The sequence below is a fragment of the Harpia harpyja genome, chromosome 16 (assembly GCF_026419915.1).
Source record: "Harpia harpyja isolate bHarHar1 chromosome 16, bHarHar1 primary haplotype, whole genome shotgun sequence".
Lineage (NCBI taxonomy): Eukaryota > Metazoa > Chordata > Aves > Accipitriformes > Accipitridae > Harpia > Harpia harpyja.
The window spans coordinates 29425326-29443933 of record NC_068955.1 but is presented as its reverse complement, the minus strand read 5'-3'; the positions used below and the strand labels follow the sequence as shown (position 1 = coordinate 29443933).

Genomic DNA, 18608 nt, shown 5'->3' with positions numbered 1-18608 from the left:
TAGCACTGAATTTCTAGTCATTTTGGCTATTACGTGGGGAGGGGAATAAAAAAGTCAGCAGCAAATCATAGCTAAAAGGCATAATCTCAGGTTAGAGCTGTTTCTTTTTCCAAAATATGCTGATTCAGGAGGAAATGTGCCCAGGAAGACTGACTCAGCTCTTCCTTCTTCCAGGGCAAGATACCCCAGAGGGTATCCCACCACAATAGGATTTTATTCTCAGTATTGAAACTAAGATTTTTGTTTGCTCAACATAATTATTGTGACTGTCCTGGCATGCTTCCCAAGGCTTCTCGAAGCAGGAGTCAAAATGTTCTGACTTGTCTGCTGAACCGTGCGCTATCGCTTTCCCCCCCAGCCCTGGTAGTGGCTGCGTTTCAGTAATGTTGCAGGTATTTGCGGATACTTTGGCACCTTTTTTTTTTTTTTTTTTTAAATGGAAGTTGTTTCTTTTTGGAATTTGTATGCAAATACATATTTGAGCATTTTTTACAAATCTTTCTTGTCAAACTGAGACGATTGCATTTGAAATTACAGAATAAATACTAACTCAAGAAGAGAGTACTTGCTGCATGGTACTGATTCTGGGAGAATGCCCCAGGCACCCAAAAAAAGAAAGAACTAGAGTGGCAATTTTGAGCCAGTGGATTTGTAAAACATCTTCGTATTTTCTATAGAATGCTTTTTTTCAATAATACTGCTCTCAGGATGTTCAGTGCTTTATACGTGCACAAATAGGTTAATACAGGCAAAGCCAAGTGAGCAGTGTGTGTCAGAGAGAAGGTACGAGACAGGTAACTTGAACAAGCTGGATGAAGTTGCCCTGTTGGTGTGTTTGCTTTACTTGTGTCATAGTATAGGTTGTGGCGTGCCAGGCATCGCTGAAATATGTAAATGCATCCTTAGATGGACTCCCCAAAGATGGCTGTGAGGAGAGGTGTATACCCTTTAAGCGCTGATTGTCTTTGCCCTCACCACACACACATCCTATGGGTATCTAACTGGACATTGTCTTTCCTTATAAAATATGTTAGTTACCTAATAAAAATGTGTTAATTGTGATGGTACATGTCAAAGATGATACCTTCTTGTTAAAGTTTATGGGGCAAGGAAGTGTGTATATCCTTCATCCTCTCCCCCCCAGCATTCTTGCTGGAAAGAATATTTGGTGAATGTATTTATAATGCATATTTGGATGTATAATTTGTCTGTATATCAGAGCTAAATAATACGGTTAACTGCATTTGTAGCTCTTGCTTGGTTTTACTCACAAGCCCACTGAAGTGGGTTGAAGATAAGCAGTTTGTCTTGTAAATGGTTAGAACGTAGCTCCAGGTGGATATTTGCCTATAAGAGGAAATTTTAAATTGCTAGCTTTTTTCCAACGCCTGTTGAGGGGTGTGTATGCCGATCTGTTTGGCGAGGGCATTTTCCGCCTGAATCACAAGAGATGGTCCTCGATAGGGTTTGGTTGCTGTTTGGAAGGGCAGAACCTGCCCTCTGCTGGGTTCTGCAAGTATTAGGAAACTGATAATTTACAGAGCTTCACATAAGACTGTTAAAATTGCATATTTAGCTTTAATCCACTTTTGTTAGTCTGTCCCAAAGCTACCGATTTGTTCTTCTGTGTTTCAGCATGCTGATTCTTTAAAAATGCATTAAACGAACTTGCTGAAAATGAGCAGGAAAAAAAAACCACCATGGTGCCTGAAAGGTGGCTCTAAACAGTTATAAATCGAAGATTAAATCTGGATATTTGAGTTTTAACTAGAATGTGTTGATGGCAACTTGAGACAGCAGTCAGTGGTGAGTTTTTAATGTGGTTTTGGATTGAAAGGTGTTGTATAGCACTGGAGTTAAGAGTCTCTTAAAAATTTATACAGACCAAAACCACCCCAAAGGAGTGGATATGCAGAGCCTGCCATATAAATGAAGCGTTAAGAGCAAAAAGCCAGTTGGAAATAGATCTGGGCTGGTCTTTGTCCCATCCTGAGGCGTTATCTGTCCAGTAAGTCGTTTGCGTGAGCAGGCTTATATTTATTACATGAAAACTTGGGTTAGAGTCATTGCTGAGAGTGATAGAGGCCATTGAAAACTGAAAAGGGCTTAGAAGGGGAAGACTGGCCAAAGGCTTGAATACCAAGTATTCTTTCTGGGAAGAAGGTTTTCTCTTCCAAAAGGAACCCGTAGTGGATGGTTCCCCTGTCTCTTTGAGGTGCTCTTTTTCCAGAAGTGGCTGAATCATATTGCTTGCTTGACTTCTAAGCAGAAATTACCTTTTAAAATCAAAACCAAGAAATAGATCTCAGCAGCTAAATCCAGCCTGATTTCATACTTATGATCAATACTGAACTTTTGGTTCAGTAGCGGAAGGTGTTACTGTTGCACAAAAATTATCTATCATCCATTAAAACTAGGGACAAAAGCCTGTGCTGGACCTCAGTATGAAAAAAAAATCGATCTTGTGAGCAGGGGTTAATGATTCGTAAAAGGAAGGGGACAAGTTGGGGATGCTAATCAGTGTTGCATGGTTCTTGAGGCATGCTACTTGGCAGAGGGACATACTGCTTGAATAGTTCTTCTCTGCTACATCCTAAATGGAAATTTTCAACTCAAATCCCAGTTGCCAAGATAGATTTGCAGTGAGAATAGCATTATCTTTATATTAGGCTTGTTACATAGGACCTAATAACAAAAGAAATTTAGTTTAATAAAACCTAGACCCCTACAAGGTAGCTTAGCTCTTCAGTTTTTGGTCTGCTTCAGTAGTTGCGTAGCAGAGAGGAGTCCCTGTCAAGTAGGTTTAGGAGATAGCTGTGGCAGCAATTAAAGTTAAATAGCTATTTTAGTTCCTCATCTACTACAGTTGATAAAATAATTTTTAAACGGTTTCTATAACCTCATACACAATATTGTCCTCCTTGGCTTTTCACAAATTGCTCGATAGTGCTTGTTCAACAGAAATCCCAGGAAGCAACCCAGGGCTTGGTCCTGAAGACAAGTGCTCCGGCTGTGGTCTAGCCAAACCCGAGGACCTCCATATGGTGAAGGTTAAGCATGTCCTCGCGTGATCTCCCTGACAGGGTTTGGAAGATGTGGTACCTTAGAGAAGAAAGCTTTGGTTGCGAAATGCGGTAAATTTAAGCTCCTGAGGAATTACAGAAGGTTATGAGTGGCTGCAGGTTTGTGGTGGAAGGCAGGTGACTGGTCAGGGATGCCAGGACCTAGCGTAGTTGCATGTCGCTGGTCACATCACATCTGAGGTGAGTTGCAATTGTTCAAATTTGACCATAGATCTTTACAATGACTTGAAATCCCAGTGACGCTAGATGCTAAACAATTTTCTGGTTGTTCCTGCCCCCCCATATTACTAGATGGAAAGCAACCAGGCAAATGGTACAAAACAACCAGCTGACATCTGTGGGTAGCCATCTGATTTATGGTATTACGTATTAAGACTTGGTTTTACATAGAAGATGGGAAGGATTAGGGGCTTTCCTGAGTGGATCGCACTTTTTTCTGCTCCCCGAACAGCATTGTATGTATTTAGTTTAGTTTAGTTGATCTCGGAAGAGATCTTTTAAACGACTCATTAAATCAGTGTCTCTTTACAACATTATTAGAGTTACATTAAACTGATGTGCACCGTTTATGTACATCTGTCCCTGTGTCTATAGGGTTAGATGCCTCAATCTTTGCAGTGGTCCATGCAGATGTTTGACTGGCGATACCTCTTTAGGATGAATGCTCATCTCTGCAGGACTGAGACAGCATTTGCTAATAGCAGCGCAAATGTTTCTGGTATCTAGCTGTGGGGAGGGATAATAACGAGGCAGTCATTTCCTCCGCTTGCTTCTGTGTTATTCCCAGGGCAGAAGTTAATGACTAGCAAACAGCATCGCAGGGGAAAGGGAATGTAGAAGTCCTGCCTGTGTATATCTGTTGGGAATCCCATATAAAGCTATTCTGTTGAGTTAATTTGATAAATACTTTAGGCAATTACAGTTGGGAAATTACAGTATGCTTAATGCCTCTAAGCAACACACAACGAGCTGGGTTTGACTCTTTGTTTGCCTTTGGCAGCTACAGGAACAAAAATGCGCCCTCGGCTCGGTTTTCCTTTCCATTTACTGAAGTGGCTCAGAAATGAGATTGAAGGGCCTGCCAGGCAAGCTGGCGCTAGAAATGTTTAAATAAGAGTATCAAAGTAAGATGAAAACGTTGAGGAAAGGTTTTGAACAAGTAAATGAATAAATATATTTGGTTAAAATGCTTCTAATCAAAACTAACCCTTCAACTGGAAATACCTGAATTGTAGACTCCTGAAATGGTTACGATTTGTCCCGGACTCCCAGGATTACTGGAGTGGTAGCTGTAGGTCACATGAAATGTAATAACAAGCAGTCTGGAACCAATGTTAAAGTCTGTTTTTATTTTATTTTACTTTATTTTTTTCTCAAGAACCATTTCCATATTTTGCATTATATATGGTTCCTGTACGTTCCCCATTCTGGAAGCCGTCATGTGCGCTTTGCTTTTCTGTAGTGAATTTGCCTGAAACCTACGATGAGTGGATGTAACTGCTAAGGAAACCGGGCGTAAGCATCCCTTATAGCTCTGGGGCTTTTCCTTTGGGAGGGAATGCAGGCTCTTCGGACTGAGCCACCCTCATCGCTAGCCTCGAAGGAAAGGGTAGCTCTTCCCGCTCCTTCTAGTGATGTTTTTCCTTGTCCAACTCAGGTATGAGCCAGCGTAGGAAGTTAAACTAGCAGAAAACCAGCTGCAAAATGCAGCTGTGGGAGCAGGAGCTCGAGGCAGCTCCTGTGCCAGTCCCGCCTCTGGAAACTGTTAACTCGGCTTAGTTGTGTTGTAAAACTGCTGCCAAAGTGTTAAAATGTCACTTTTTTGGCTTTTGCTGGTGTGGAAACATATAGATTTCTTGTTAAAGTTCCGATTTGCATGTTTTAGTAGTAGCATGTTAAACTAAGTTAAAGGAGTGGTAGCGGTGGTCTTGATATCAGCGTATGTGATATATGCGACAATACGTGAGAAACATTATAGCAACCAGCCACAGAATTTTAAAACTTATTTTTTCATCTAAAAATGTGCAAATGAATGTGGTTTACAGCAACAGTAACAAAATGAGAAATGTCTCTTTTTCATTCCCTACTTAACGGTGTGTCATTCAAGTTTTCAGCCCAAGTGTCTGAAAAAAGAAAACCCAGCCAGTGACGTGTGTGAATGCTTTCTTGCGAGTTTCATAACACATATTTTAAGGCAATTCAGATTTTATGACGATTCAGATGGTTTGCAATTCAAGGTAAGGACTGCATGTAATCAGGGATATCTGCTAGATCATTCTCCTTCATAAACCCTCCCGTTCCTCTGCAGCAGCTTCCTAAAGTGAGGCTTATATGGAAAGACTAATGTTTATAATGGGTATCAGGCACAGTTTGCTGTACATGTGTTTTATAACACGCAAATGAACGGAGTAAGAGAGCAGAATTGTAGAGGAGCTCTTGCCTGTTAGACTGTAGATGTTTTCTAAATGTGCACTTGAAAAGAGTGTATTAGCTAAAAACGTATAAAGGAAAAAAATCCTTAGTTCTTATTAAACAGTGGGCTTGAACATTAATATATGTGTCCCATCTCCATTCTGCTTTCTGGTCAGTGAACTAGAAGGTGCTTGGCCTCTGTCTCCTGCCAGGATTTATTTCAGGGTGGGGGAAATAAACACCACAACTGCTACTGAATGCCAGATGTTCAGAAGGGCAAAATTATGTGCAAGACTTGGAACAATAGTTTTCATATTTACGAACACTTCTAATACAACAGGAAAAGCCAAAATACGCTTCTTGATGATACTTGAGATTGTTCCTGTTCTCACGTGAGAAAACATTCAAACCCAGAATAAGCTCTTTAAAAGCAGCTATATAGGTGAATAGAAAGTAGATACCGGTAACTTCTCCAATGTGATATCATTTTGTTTTATTTTCCAGGATTGTTTTATTTCTTTTTTTGCTAGGTACATTTTCACAGACAAAGTATGATTGACCAAAAGTCACTGGCCAAAGGGCAGCTAGTGAGGATGCTTGTAAATAAATATACGGAGATACTAGGCCTGCTCTGGAGCACATGCATGATTTCACAGCAAGCAATTCCAGTGGCTTTAAAATAATATATCAGCAAAATTTAGAAGGGTTTGCAGAGAACGGAGGCTGAATACTGTAAGTAAAATAACTTGCAACTGCTTCCAAGGTGAAGGAATGGTAGCTGAGGGGAAAAAAAAAAAACCCAACCAACTGCAAAATAGATTCTGGGGCAACAGACAAACCTTGATTTTTAGGATAGCTATAACTGATTTCTAATTGCTCAAGTGAGCTATAAAAAGGGTCTCTTTCCATTTCCACCTGAAAGCCACAGCTATCCCTGAACTGCATAGTGTAAGCTGCTTGCTTACATCTGCTCTGTCCTGGAAAGGAGAAAAGCAAATTGACCCCCTGGGCATTTAAACCTGTGGATTTAACGAATATTTTACTCGAGATTAGACCACTAAGCCATTCTTTCTGGCTGCTTAAATGATTTTTTTCTAAGAAGGACACGGGAGTGCAAATATTATTGTTAACGGTACTTGGAGACAGGAACTGTGTATTTCTATCGCTGGTGAGTTTATCGGCCACTTCATTTTTGGAGGGGTAGCAACGTGTTGGTTAGGAATGCCTTGCGGTTGCTGTGATTTAAGATCTTGGTTATTCCTTTTCTGTTGGATCAGTTTTGATCACTAAAAAGTTTTCTTTCCCCCTTGGTTATCGTCTTCTCCCCCAGGTGCTGGGGAAGGTCTAAGGAGCTCAGAAGCTCCACAGGCGAGAGAAGTCTGGGGAGCTTCCCAGGTTGTCCTGATAGGTGCGGACCTGAGTTTAATCTCACCACAGGCTGGCTACAGCAAATTTGCATGATTTTGTGATATGGAAAAATGTCAGTGACAAATTGTTGCATTCATTTCGCTTACCAAAACTGGGATATAAACTCACATTATAGCTAAAAAGCTAAATGGCTGAACTCATAGCATCGATCTTTGCCTTATTCGGTATAAGCATTCAGAGGTAAAGGGAAAGAAAAGGCTTCTGAACCTTGATAAAACTTATCTTTAATTCCTTCAAACATTTTCTTCTTTTTTTTTTTTTTTTTTTTCTTCTTAGAGCAGCTAGTCTTTTTTGATATCCAAAACACTGGCCACTTGTATACATTTGGTTTCATATTCATGGTAATATTTTCCAAAAATAATAATATACCGAGGAGAGAAAATAAACTGCCTCAAGTATGCAGATAATAATTCAGGAACATTTTTCACTATGTGGCAACATATTCCTAAAATACCTTTGCGGCATGCTGCCTTTTGTTTTAAATTATTCTTGATATTTCAGTCATTCGGGTCCTGCTGTTTGCCTGCTGCTGCAGGGTACGATTTGTAATTTGCTGACAACAGGGGGCAGAGTGAGTTTATGTTTTAAAGGAAGAGCAATCACTGTCAGAGGAGTCAATGATTATTTTTTTTTTTTACAAATGTAAGCCTCATCTTATTGAAAGAGATAATGGCAAGTACTCCTCTGTTTAAATGTGCTGTGCAGAACTTGTAGACGTCTAAGCATTTCAAGGGCTCGGTTGCTATCTTAGATCCTCTTTTATAAAGCAGATAAGGCAGTTAATCTATAAGTTTGTATTTATTTAGGTTGATTCAAAATCTTTTATTAACTGTTTATTTAATTTTAGCCACCCAATATGGCTCTGGCAAGCTCTCAGCATACTTCTGGCTGCCTTGACTGTCTAAAGAGACTTTTGGCAGGGTCCTAGGTCTGGGATTTGCACGCTTTTTCCATCCTAACAAGCATGCTTGAGGCGCCTAACCATACTTAGAAAATAAAAAAGGAACAAACTTCACTTAACCATGAAAGGAGTAGGAAGGGAATCTGTTGCTGCCGTTATTACCTCCACACGTCTTGATCTAATTTGGACTTTGATGCTGAAGAAGTGCGACCTGGTTTCTGTTGCACTTAAAGAAAGGCACAAAAGCATCCTAAACTGTCTTTGTAATTATTACTTTATTTTATTTAAAGGGGTAAAGCACAGATTAGAGGGTATAATTGTAATGTTTTTCAAATATTCATAGTTATCTGATAAGGTAACATGTTGCTTCCGGAACAGACTGCAATCCTAACTTCATATTTTGAAGGCTTTTTCTAAAATTATTAGTTCTTTACTGTGGATTCAGTGTTACTGACCTGAGTTTCATGTTAATATGTATACGAACAATCACCTATGGAAAACACTTGCAGGTTCCATCAGAGCTGGAATAACAGCTCACAGGTAACTCAGTACTTCATAATACACAGTCTTGAATTTTCTCTCTCTTAATGTTGGACTTGGGTTTCCCAGTACCTCTGATGTACAGAGAGAACATAGACTTCTTTGTTTTTAGCTGACCCCAGCTGAATTATTAGGGGCATTGTTAAGCCAGTGGCTAAGGTAGTCTTCATTTAGAGTAAGACATTGGAAATTCCATGTACATTCTTTATATGGAAATGTTTATACAATATAAACTTCTGCTTAGTAAAGCAACTCTTTTTCATCTGGACAGTCTCTCCATACAATGCATCATGCCAGACAATAGATGAAGTGTTTTAGTGGTGGTAAGCAGTGTGTGTGTATATGTATATACATATTAAAAATATATATTTATATATATTCAACCACATGTGAGATGTCCTTTCATTTCCTGCCTTTTAAGGGGAGATTGTATCACATAGCTACCTACCCCCCAGTAGGATGTTTAGCTCTCACATTTGAATGCCTCAGAGCTCATTTTTTGAAATGGGAGGGAGACAAATTACCTACATGTTATAAACGGACGAATCTATCCCTTAGAAGTTGTAATTAAAATTCTTCTACACGTTGCAAAAAATACAGGGAAATCACTTTGAAATGGTGATAGTGTGTGTAGTAGCTGTTTAAAATACTGCTCCTAATAATAAATTCCTGAAGACAATATTCATCTAATGTCTAAACTTTTGCATGGTCTCTTTGCAGCGGCCGAGATGCAGTGTTTCCCAAAATAAGTTTTACTGTTTCAAATGACTGCAAATAAAAATTGCAAACATCTTTGTTGTTTGTGCTTACAGACATGTGCTCAAAAAAAATCTATTCTAAAACGATTTGTCGTACAGTTGCTTTTAGGGATGAAAGGAAGACAAAGGCAGCACAACAGAATGCTTTTTCTGTAATATTTGTAATTGTGATGTAAATAATTTAGTCTACATTATATTCCAGTATTTCCTTCTCACTTTAAAGGAGAAATGGAAACAGCCTATCCACCTTAGCTACCACATGCGCTGACCAAACGTGGATTCTCTTCATTTAACCGTCAAGTACCCAGCTCTCCATTTCCCCTATTATGAGATGGCCGCCTTTCTGCATTCACACCGCCGATGTACCCGGCTACTTCAGATGCCCCGTGAACCTTCGTTAAATCAGTGCAATGTACGTTGAGTTGAGTCGTTGCGCCAGCTCCTACAGCTCACATACGGATAAAAAAACATTAACGTATTTGAAATAAATACATGCCGAAGTATCACCGACCTTGGCGTGAATTAGTATGTGCTTAAGGTTTTCCCTGGATAGGAATGCTTCTCTAATGTAGGCAAAGTTATCTTGTAAGAGAAAGCAGTATCTATTCTATAGCTGCAATGACTACAGGCAAGTAAAGCCATGCTGGCTATTTAATGTGTAGGTAAGAGCTGCTTGTCCCACAGTTCTCATTCAGTTTTCACTCCAATATTAATTTTGTCCGGGAAGTGGTTTCAAGTTTTATGTTGTTTTATTGATCCACTGACACATTGAAAATTCAAATGTGGCTTAAAGATATGTACTGTATTGCATGGTAAGGGTAAACTGTCAGAATTGGTTCTACAGAGCCATAGCCATTAACTTGTATCCTTGGAGTTCGTACATTTAGCTCGGGTCATTTTTAATTCAAAGACAATGCTGCATGAAAAGGTTTCTTATAAAGCATTAATTTGTCGCTAAATATTAACGGACTTAGCTGTGAATTTTTAACGTATGCTATGCCAAACTACTTCAAAATGCAATGTGTATTTTTGCTTTTGAAATAGAAATGACAAACGCAACTAGAGGAAATGGGTGGTTTTATTTTCAGATGCACTGTGCTGCTGCTCACAGGGTTCCTTCTGAGGAAGACTAAAAAAGTTCTCAGCAACTTTTAGTAGGACTGGGTGAGAATAGCTTTTATTTCTGCTGTTGATCTCTTGATAGTTATAGATTTTGTTGCCTGTGTCATTACTTCATGTTGGGGTAATTTGAAAAAATGAAGTAAAACTCTAAGTGTCACAGGTGAATCAATTACCCACGGTTTGGGTAAGACGCGGTTATGTGTTTGTGAGTTTTCGGTGGATTCGTAACTTGCTACGCTGGTGATTCAGCATGGCTGGGCTTCATTTGAGGTTTGTTATTGCGTTGTCTTGTTAAGCTGCAGCTGAATCTGGCTAATACCGACTTGAAAACAAGCAAGCAAGATGGCACTGTTGTATCATGGTGTTCGAATGGCTGTTGGGTCCGTCATCGCCCCGAACAAAAGGAGCAGATGCCTTGCAGTGGGCACACACACACAAAAGGATTGTCGCTATACGTAACTGCGAAAAATTGATCTCATCATTGCGACGTGTTTCCTAAAATTAAGTCTGAGCTTTCTTTTTACTGATTTTCCCCCTCAATACTCTTAAGTCAAACAATTTTTACCTTCCTCATGACCTGGGTGCCACTTTGTTAGTTATTTCCTTGGTCTTTTGGTAGTGGAGTGTTGGAAGATGTGGCTATCTGCACCTGGGATTTTATCAGAAAATAAGTGGAGGTTAAGGAATAACTTATTAGGGTTGATCTCACTGTGTGGGCAAACTGGAGAGGCTGAAGGGGTGTGCGGGGGGTGTTTCCACAGCTTCATTTAGTAGCTTCTGATGAGTTGGCATACTCCTTTCTTCAAAGGAGTAACTATCTTCATCTGGTTTTGTGTCTTACCAGAGCACGTAGCATATATTGTATAATACAAAATGTCTCATTCATAATGCTGGGCCTTTCTAAAAATACATTTTATTTCAGACAGTGTTTATTGATGCAGATATAAGTGAAACTCATAGAATCTGTTTTCACAGAATCTCAAAACCAATACTCAGTGACTGATTCTGACTTTAATATGTAGGTCTATAAAATAAGAGAAGAAAGCAAACCTTACAGTATTACCTATTCTCTTGTGTGTGTCTGCTTAGAAGTCTTTCACAGTCAGCAGGTGGTGTATTTTATGCGCTTAATTTTCCCTCGCAATATGAAGGCGCCTTGCCATTTCTCTTCTACAGCAGTAAATGGATGTTGCTGTTGCTTGTGGAAGGCAGTGAATTCACCATTTTCATTTTTACCTTTAAAAAGTCAATATTCATAAAATGAGAGGCAAAAATAATCTGTTGTGGTTGCCTAATATGGGCATGGATATTATTTGATCAGCAAAATAAGTGATTTAATTTCAGATAAAGGAAGCACCTGTTTCTCTGTCCCTGTATTGCTGGGCTTTTTCCCCCCCCCCCCCCCCTCTGTTTTTATTCTTTTCCCCTGCACGGAGGGCCTGAATGCCAACAAAAATAGCCTAGAAGGGTGTTAATGTTCTTCTCCATGAGCTATCAGATCCACGAATATGTTTTATTTGAAATGCCTAAGATTCCCTCATGAAGCTCTCAGGCTGCGATAGCGACTGGAGCACGTACATGGGTTTCTTTGTGCGTCCCAAAGGTAGGTATACGTGTAGTTTATTTTGACCTACTGGTTCTGGGAACGAAGTGAATGGGAGAGCTATGTAAGGCAAAGTCTTAGCAATAGGCCTTCTGTCAAGGGGAGTTCGCTTGCTTTGGAGCTGGACCAGCCATCAGTGTAAACTGCAGCGTGAGTGCAGCGGAGGAAAAAAATGCATCGCCTCTGCCAGATCTCCTGCTGCAACGAAAGGAATATTTCCCCCCTTCTGTGCCTTGCTCCATGTTCTATCTTTTTAACAGCTTCATTTCCTTTTTTTTCAACATATCTATCACTGAAATGCTTTCCATCATTTCAGGCTATTTTTATCCTCTTATCATAGTTATTTCCTTGGGTAAGTAGTTTCCTGGCGTTGCTGCTGGCGTATGCTGCTGGGAGCTGGAACGCGCGATGTGGTACAGTAGGTACGGGCTGTGTGGGAGATGAGAGGCAGCGCTTCAGCAATCCTTTTCTTTTTTTGCCCGCTTCAAATAAAACAGCTCCCACGTCAGCAGAATGGTGCCGTTGAAGGAAGGGAAAAAAAAAAAGAGAAATAAAAAAAACCAAACCCAGAAAACCTACTCAAACTTCATGGATGTAAAATATATTCAAGGAGTCGAAAGGCAGAATAACTAATTTTTCCAGTTTGCCTAGCTGTGCAATCAACTGGGTGCTCTTTGCTATTTTTTTGGATATGTTTTAATCCCTGCAGCTGAGTTAGAGTGACAGTGTCTCTTATCAAAGTACCTGGGGGGAGAAGGTTGGAGGGCGTGGGTGGAGGCTGTAGCATGGACCTTTGATTACTGTATTTACAGGTTCTGATATTTTGTCTAACAAAATCAGCATTAACAGGTGGGGACTGAAAATCTCCACTATGCACAGCAGGAGCATGGAAACCATGGTACCTGTTGTTCAAGCTCTCCTACAGGCATGCAATCCCATACGTGCCTCTTTATGTGCTATTTGTTATGAGTGTATTCTGACTTGGTCTTTTCAGTGCAATTATTTTGAGGGGTTTTGCATACTATTCCATACACAAGAAAAGTAATTGTTTCCTCACGTACCTTTTTGGGGGTGGTTTTGATCAAGATTCCCTGGGAGCATTTGTTCTGCTTTCTTACTATGGTTTACTGACTTTATAATCCCTCAAAAATTAATAGGGGTGTGGAGGAGGGAATTACACAGGGGTGTCTGCACATCACTGGAATGAGCAGTTCTCTAAGTCTTGAAAACCTTTTCTAGAAAATGTCATCATTTTCCCTAGATTCTATAGAAACTCACTACATGAAGTAGTAGCAGAGGAGATGCTGATTTAAAAGAATGCATATCATATGTCAAACTGCGATGCAAAGGGAAGAAAAATACATAAGCACTTTTTTTAATCTCCTAAAAAAACCCAAAGAACCCAACACTTTGTTAGGGCTTAAACTGACATTGAAATGCATTGGCTATGTGACTTTTTACCATTAAATTGGAGTAATGGCATTTTACTCATTTCTGTTACTGGGTCATTTCTTGTGCATGCTATATTAAAAATTTTAAAATTAAAATATTAAAAATACTATTGACTTCCTTAAACACACAGAAGATAACCCGAAGAAATGCTAACTAATAAGCTTCCTTAAGACAGAAGCAAGTTTTTTAGGTCCTCTGTTGTTGAAAAGGACTGCCTCGAAGTGAATGTAGACTCCTATGTAATAGAAGCTTTAATATTGTTGAATTAGAAATCCAACCTTTGTTGTGTTTTAAATCACCCTTGCAGTTGTTCAGCCAATCTTGATATTCCTTTTTTTCACCCCCTATGTTTCTAGCCAAACAAATGTTCTGGGCCAATTGAAAAATAGATGGGGCAAATGCTTTTCAGAACTTGTCTGGTAGCTTCCTTGGAGCTTCAAGGTATATCATATTTGATAATAAATGCTACCTGTGAAAAATGAGTTACCAAACTGAAAGGTGTGGGTCCAACTGAGCTACGAGTGGAGTTGTGAATCTGACAGATGTTAACTTGATTGTGGTTGTATTTGAAGGTAATTTGAAATAATTTGGCTGCAGATGGAATTACTTTTGAGAAAAACTGAAAATTAGATCTCTACCGTATGTTAACTTCAATGAGAACTTTGTTATTCAGCAAAACGTGGTTGCATTTGTGGTGTAGTGAAATACTTCTCCATGATGATAGTCAACCGTATCCACCTTTAAACTGTGACTTCAATTTTACTACTACCTTATTTTGTAACTTGATGTTGACTTTGGAAATGTTACATCATTAACCTAAGGTGCTGGTATGACGTTACTGCAGTTCCCCTCTTTTCAGGGTTCAGCCTGATCTATTCCCACAGTGCAAAGAACTCTGTTGCTGTTTGTTTTTTGTTTCTTCTCCTCGATTCATGCTTTTGAGTTATGCCATGCTCCTACTGTTCAAAATTAAGGTTTATAACTCACCTTTATCTTTGATCACAGCATTCTCATATCCATTTTGTGCTTTTGCTATTGGATTTTTAACAATAGGTTTCACTTACTAATTTTGTCTTCTATTCTTCTAGATATAATAGCCTGTATTACCTGGCTTGACTTAATGAAATAATGATTGTTACTTAAAAATAACTCTTCATTGCAAATGTCTAGGTATCACTTCTTTGCCTTTAGGTTTACTACCATTTGGTGCCTTTTTTTTTTTTTTTTTTTTGGCATTCCAGTAAGTTAAATGTACTAATATGTTAGAAATGCGAGCCACAACATTGTCTTTGCATGTTTTTGATTGCCATCGGATTATGGCTTTGAAGGACTATTACTTGTAAAATTACTCTGCTGTAATTAGCAGTCACAATTAATAATGAGTGTTAGGAGTAAGAGCATCCTCAGTCTGTACTGTCATGTTTGGCTCACAAAATCTCTGCAGGTAGGTTAGGGTCAAATCTGTTTTTCCTGTTGATCTCTTTCTAGTGCAAGTACCATTAAGGAAAATGAAGGCTTCCTTGTCTCTTGCTGTCTCTTAAGGCTTCGGTAGCACGTAACTGCTTTGGGAACTCAAAGCTTTTATTTTAAATGCTAAAGCAGGCACGCCAAACTCTTCTTTGATCAAGCCTTTAGGATATTATGGATCTTTGAAGAAAATGCGTGATACTCAATGGCAAGAAACCACAGTGAGGCTTATTGTTCAAATTACTTTCAATTATTACCTTTTAATAATTTAAATAACTTTAAGGATTACATAAGCCTTAAACTCATGAATTTGTGTTGGGACATTGTGTGTTGAATGACACAACTAAAGCAAGTAGGGTTGGGTTTGTGGAGAGCACCGGTGCTGGTGTGCACAATCATCCTCAGAAGAATCTTCAGAAAAGCAGATTCTTCTTTCTAGAAGTTTGTATGTGGCTAGAGCTGGGTTGAATTGAGCCTGGGATAAAAGATTAGATCCAAGATCTCCCTGAAAACTTTAAAGAAACTTGAGGCTTGCTCTTAAGCCCTAGTCCGAACAGCACAGCTAGAGCCCATCTTTTTCAAAAGCTGTAATATCCTACAGATTTTAGTCTTTCTGTTATTTGGCGAAATTATGCTGTGTATCAGTTTCTTCATCTGAATTTTCCTGCCTTCGTTCGTCACTCCAGGTAAAATAAAGAACTTTTCTAGAAAGGCAGCAAGATGGGTATGGACATGGGTGTGTACAGTGAGGTTGAAAGGGATGTGACCGCTTGTGATGTCTGCATGGCAGGCAGAAGGTATTTTCAAAGACGACAGAACACAACCCCTCAAAACCTGGCACGACAAAGCAAATCCAGAATTATCTTGATGCCCTTCAGAGCGGACATCTCAGCACAGTATATTGCACTTGTTTCCTATAAAGCCCCAGCGGAGCACACCCTCTTCCAAAACAACAGGTCAGTTCTAGTATCATTATTACATCTAGCTAAATCTGTTCAGTTGGTTTTTGTTTTCTTTTTTTTTTTTTTTTTAACCACAGATGTTTCATATCCCCATGGTGTTATTAAAGCTGTTTGCATTAGCATTTTGGAAACTGTTTTCAAGCATTTGTACCTGCCCCTAACTACCACTTTATTTGTCCTTTCAAAGCAGACAGCTTTGGCTTGTTTAGGTGCTTTTTACTCGGTTGTGCTTCCCAAAGTGATCACCTTGTTATATAGCTATTTTAAAATCAAACTGGAGGCTTTTCCTTTTCATGTATATCTATAGCTTTTTATTTTTTCTTTCTCTCTTTTTAGTTTGCCTTTTATACTGTGATGCCATTTAGCATTATTGAATTCTATTACAGGAATAGGGGGTAAAGTTTGATGCTATTCAAATTAATCAGCGTATTTCATATAATATGAGAAATTAAATAAATATAATTATTAAAATATGAAATTTTGTGGTGATGAAAAGTGATCAAATAACTTTATCACTGATGGTAAATAAGACATTTTAAAATCTTCAGTTACTTGTTCATGTTTTAGATTACGCTAACATAAGACATGATGTTCTAACTTGATGTTTGGTTTAAAATAATAGTGAACATGAGGTTTGTAGGGGCAGATGTAAGCAGCTGGACGTGCCAGATCATACCTTCTGGGTAGAAGGAGGCAGACACAGTAACTTCAGGAGGGAGGATAGGAATGTGGTGTGTGTGTAGGTAGGGCCATCGTAGCTTCAGTTCTGCAAAGCTTTTTTTAAATCAGTTGACTAATACAAGGAAGTAGCCATCAGTAACAGAAGACATGATTTTGTCCAGTTCACTGAGTGAAGAGAAGCATAGGTGAACTCCCCGTTGAGAGTACTGCCTTCAAGATGTCTCGTTTTCTTTAGTATATTCAATTTGTTGTTCTAAACCAACTATATCATTATTCTTCAGCTACAGGAACTGTCCTCCCTCTTGCTTTCCTTGCCTAACACGTCGCTGCCTCATTTCTTCCCTCATTTTCATCTATACAAAGAAGTGATGCATGCCATGACTTTTGCACCGGCCCTATATTTCCTTTTGTTTCCATAGGGTTGGGGATGGCCAGAAAGGTAGGCTTGCTTTATCTACCACGCCCCAGAAATTCATGCTGAAACACAGGTAACCGGGCTTAGTATTCTGCTTTGACATCAGGGCGCTTGGGGATCAGCCTCCATAGGACTATGAATCCCTTTAACATTCAAATATTAAAGTGTCGCTCACCTTCCAGCCTCTAGGCTGGTTGTGGTTGTCCTTGTTAAACCCTAGACTGACAAATGATTTTTAAACCTCAAAATGCATAGGGAGTCCTCATTCTTTTTAGCATTTGGCTCAATTCCTATGGTATGTATCCACAGATGTTCCTAACTAGGTCAGAAAATGAAGGTTTAGCACTGACATGGTTGGAAGTAAATAAAGCAGGGCCTTTCAGATACTACTTGACTTCCCCCCCCCCCTTCCCCCGACTTGAAACTGCTACTACATCTTGATCAAAGATCCAGTGCTGCAGTCATGGAGATTATTAGTAGAGAGGGTAAAATGGCTATTTAAGGGTCTGCGTGAACAGGTTTCGTCACGTAGTGAATCAGTCTGGGTGTGCTGCAGGGAGATGGCAGACGCTTCGGAGCAGAAAATGGAGAGAAAAGCTCTCCCAGCTAGTTACGCTGCTATATTAAGACTTTTCTCTCCTTTAAGCAGGACAGATCAATCTTAAACAAATTTGAACTAACCACTGAGTAAGCTTCCATCTGTAGCAAGAAGTTTGGTTATTACAGAGCTTCTCATTGCATTGAGCACCAGATTGCCAACAACACCCTAGCCCCAGGAGAAATCAAAGATGGTTTTGGAATGCTATTGCGTAAGCTGCATCTGAAGATCTGCCCCTTGTTCAATTCGACTAACCTTCAAATATCAGTGGGATTTCTTTTGTCAGATGACTGAAACCTTTGCTTGTGTGTTTACCTTTTTTACTGATACTTGGGTGCTTTGTCATGTAGACTAGTTTGTATTTCATACCAAAAAGAATTCTCTGTATCCAATACCTGACCTGAAAGTGTTACCAAAGAGAGCTGTTAAACTTATAAATCTACTTCCCAAATGCATCCTACGACTCACAGTGGTCACTCACATTTTCACATCATGAAACATGCCAAGCTAGAGGGTGGTAAGAATCAAATTAATTAGCAAAACTATGGGGAATCTGGATATTTCTTCCCTTTATTTTAATTTCAGCATTAATCCCACTTTAAAACTCATTATGCTAGTGCTTGTAACTAACGGAGGCTGACTTACCAACTTCATCGCTGTTTTGCACGAGCATGTCTCTCATCTAGAGCGTGAAAAACAAATGACACTTGTTCAAAAGAAAGCTGATGTTACTTGTACCATGGGGTATCAATTAAAGCAAACACTTTTCAATTTGCTTTGTCAAGTAGGGGCAAAGCAGGGGATGAACAGAAGAGAGAACAGGATTCAGCTTTCACTTTGTTGGATACGTTGCCTCAATTCCACGCCAGAAACCTAAACAAATGACGGTACGACCACCGTTTCTCATAAAAACCAGTGAGGTGGAACAGGAGATTGCCAGTCACTACTCTAGGGATCGAGATGCTTACCCAACATGCGAGAGAACCTGGTTTTGGATCCCCGTCCTCAGGCGATGAGGTATGAACCTGGGAGTGGTCCAAGAGCATTCAGATGCAGTATTCAGGATAGGGTTACCTCGACCTCTTATTTTCTACAGCTTTGTAAAACAAGCAAAAATCCTAGGTGCTCCTTGGCACGGGAACTTACCGCCTCGCCTCCAGGTGAGTGCCATAGCCAGCAGACACTC

The 18608-nt window shown here is 39.5% G+C and overlaps 1 protein-coding gene and 1 long non-coding RNA gene across 3 annotated transcripts in view; both read left to right on the top strand.

Annotated features, from left to right (window-relative positions):
• Positions 1–18608, top strand: part of NAV2 (neuron navigator 2) — a 427333-nt gene that overhangs the window by 101990 nt on the left and 306735 nt on the right. The gene's annotated exons all lie outside the window — the stretch shown is intronic.
• Positions 6116–9632, top strand: LOC128152643 (uncharacterized). The gene is made up of 2 exons (XR_008238721.1): positions 6116–6227; positions 9325–9632. It is a non-coding gene; the product is annotated as an uncharacterized LOC128152643 (long non-coding RNA).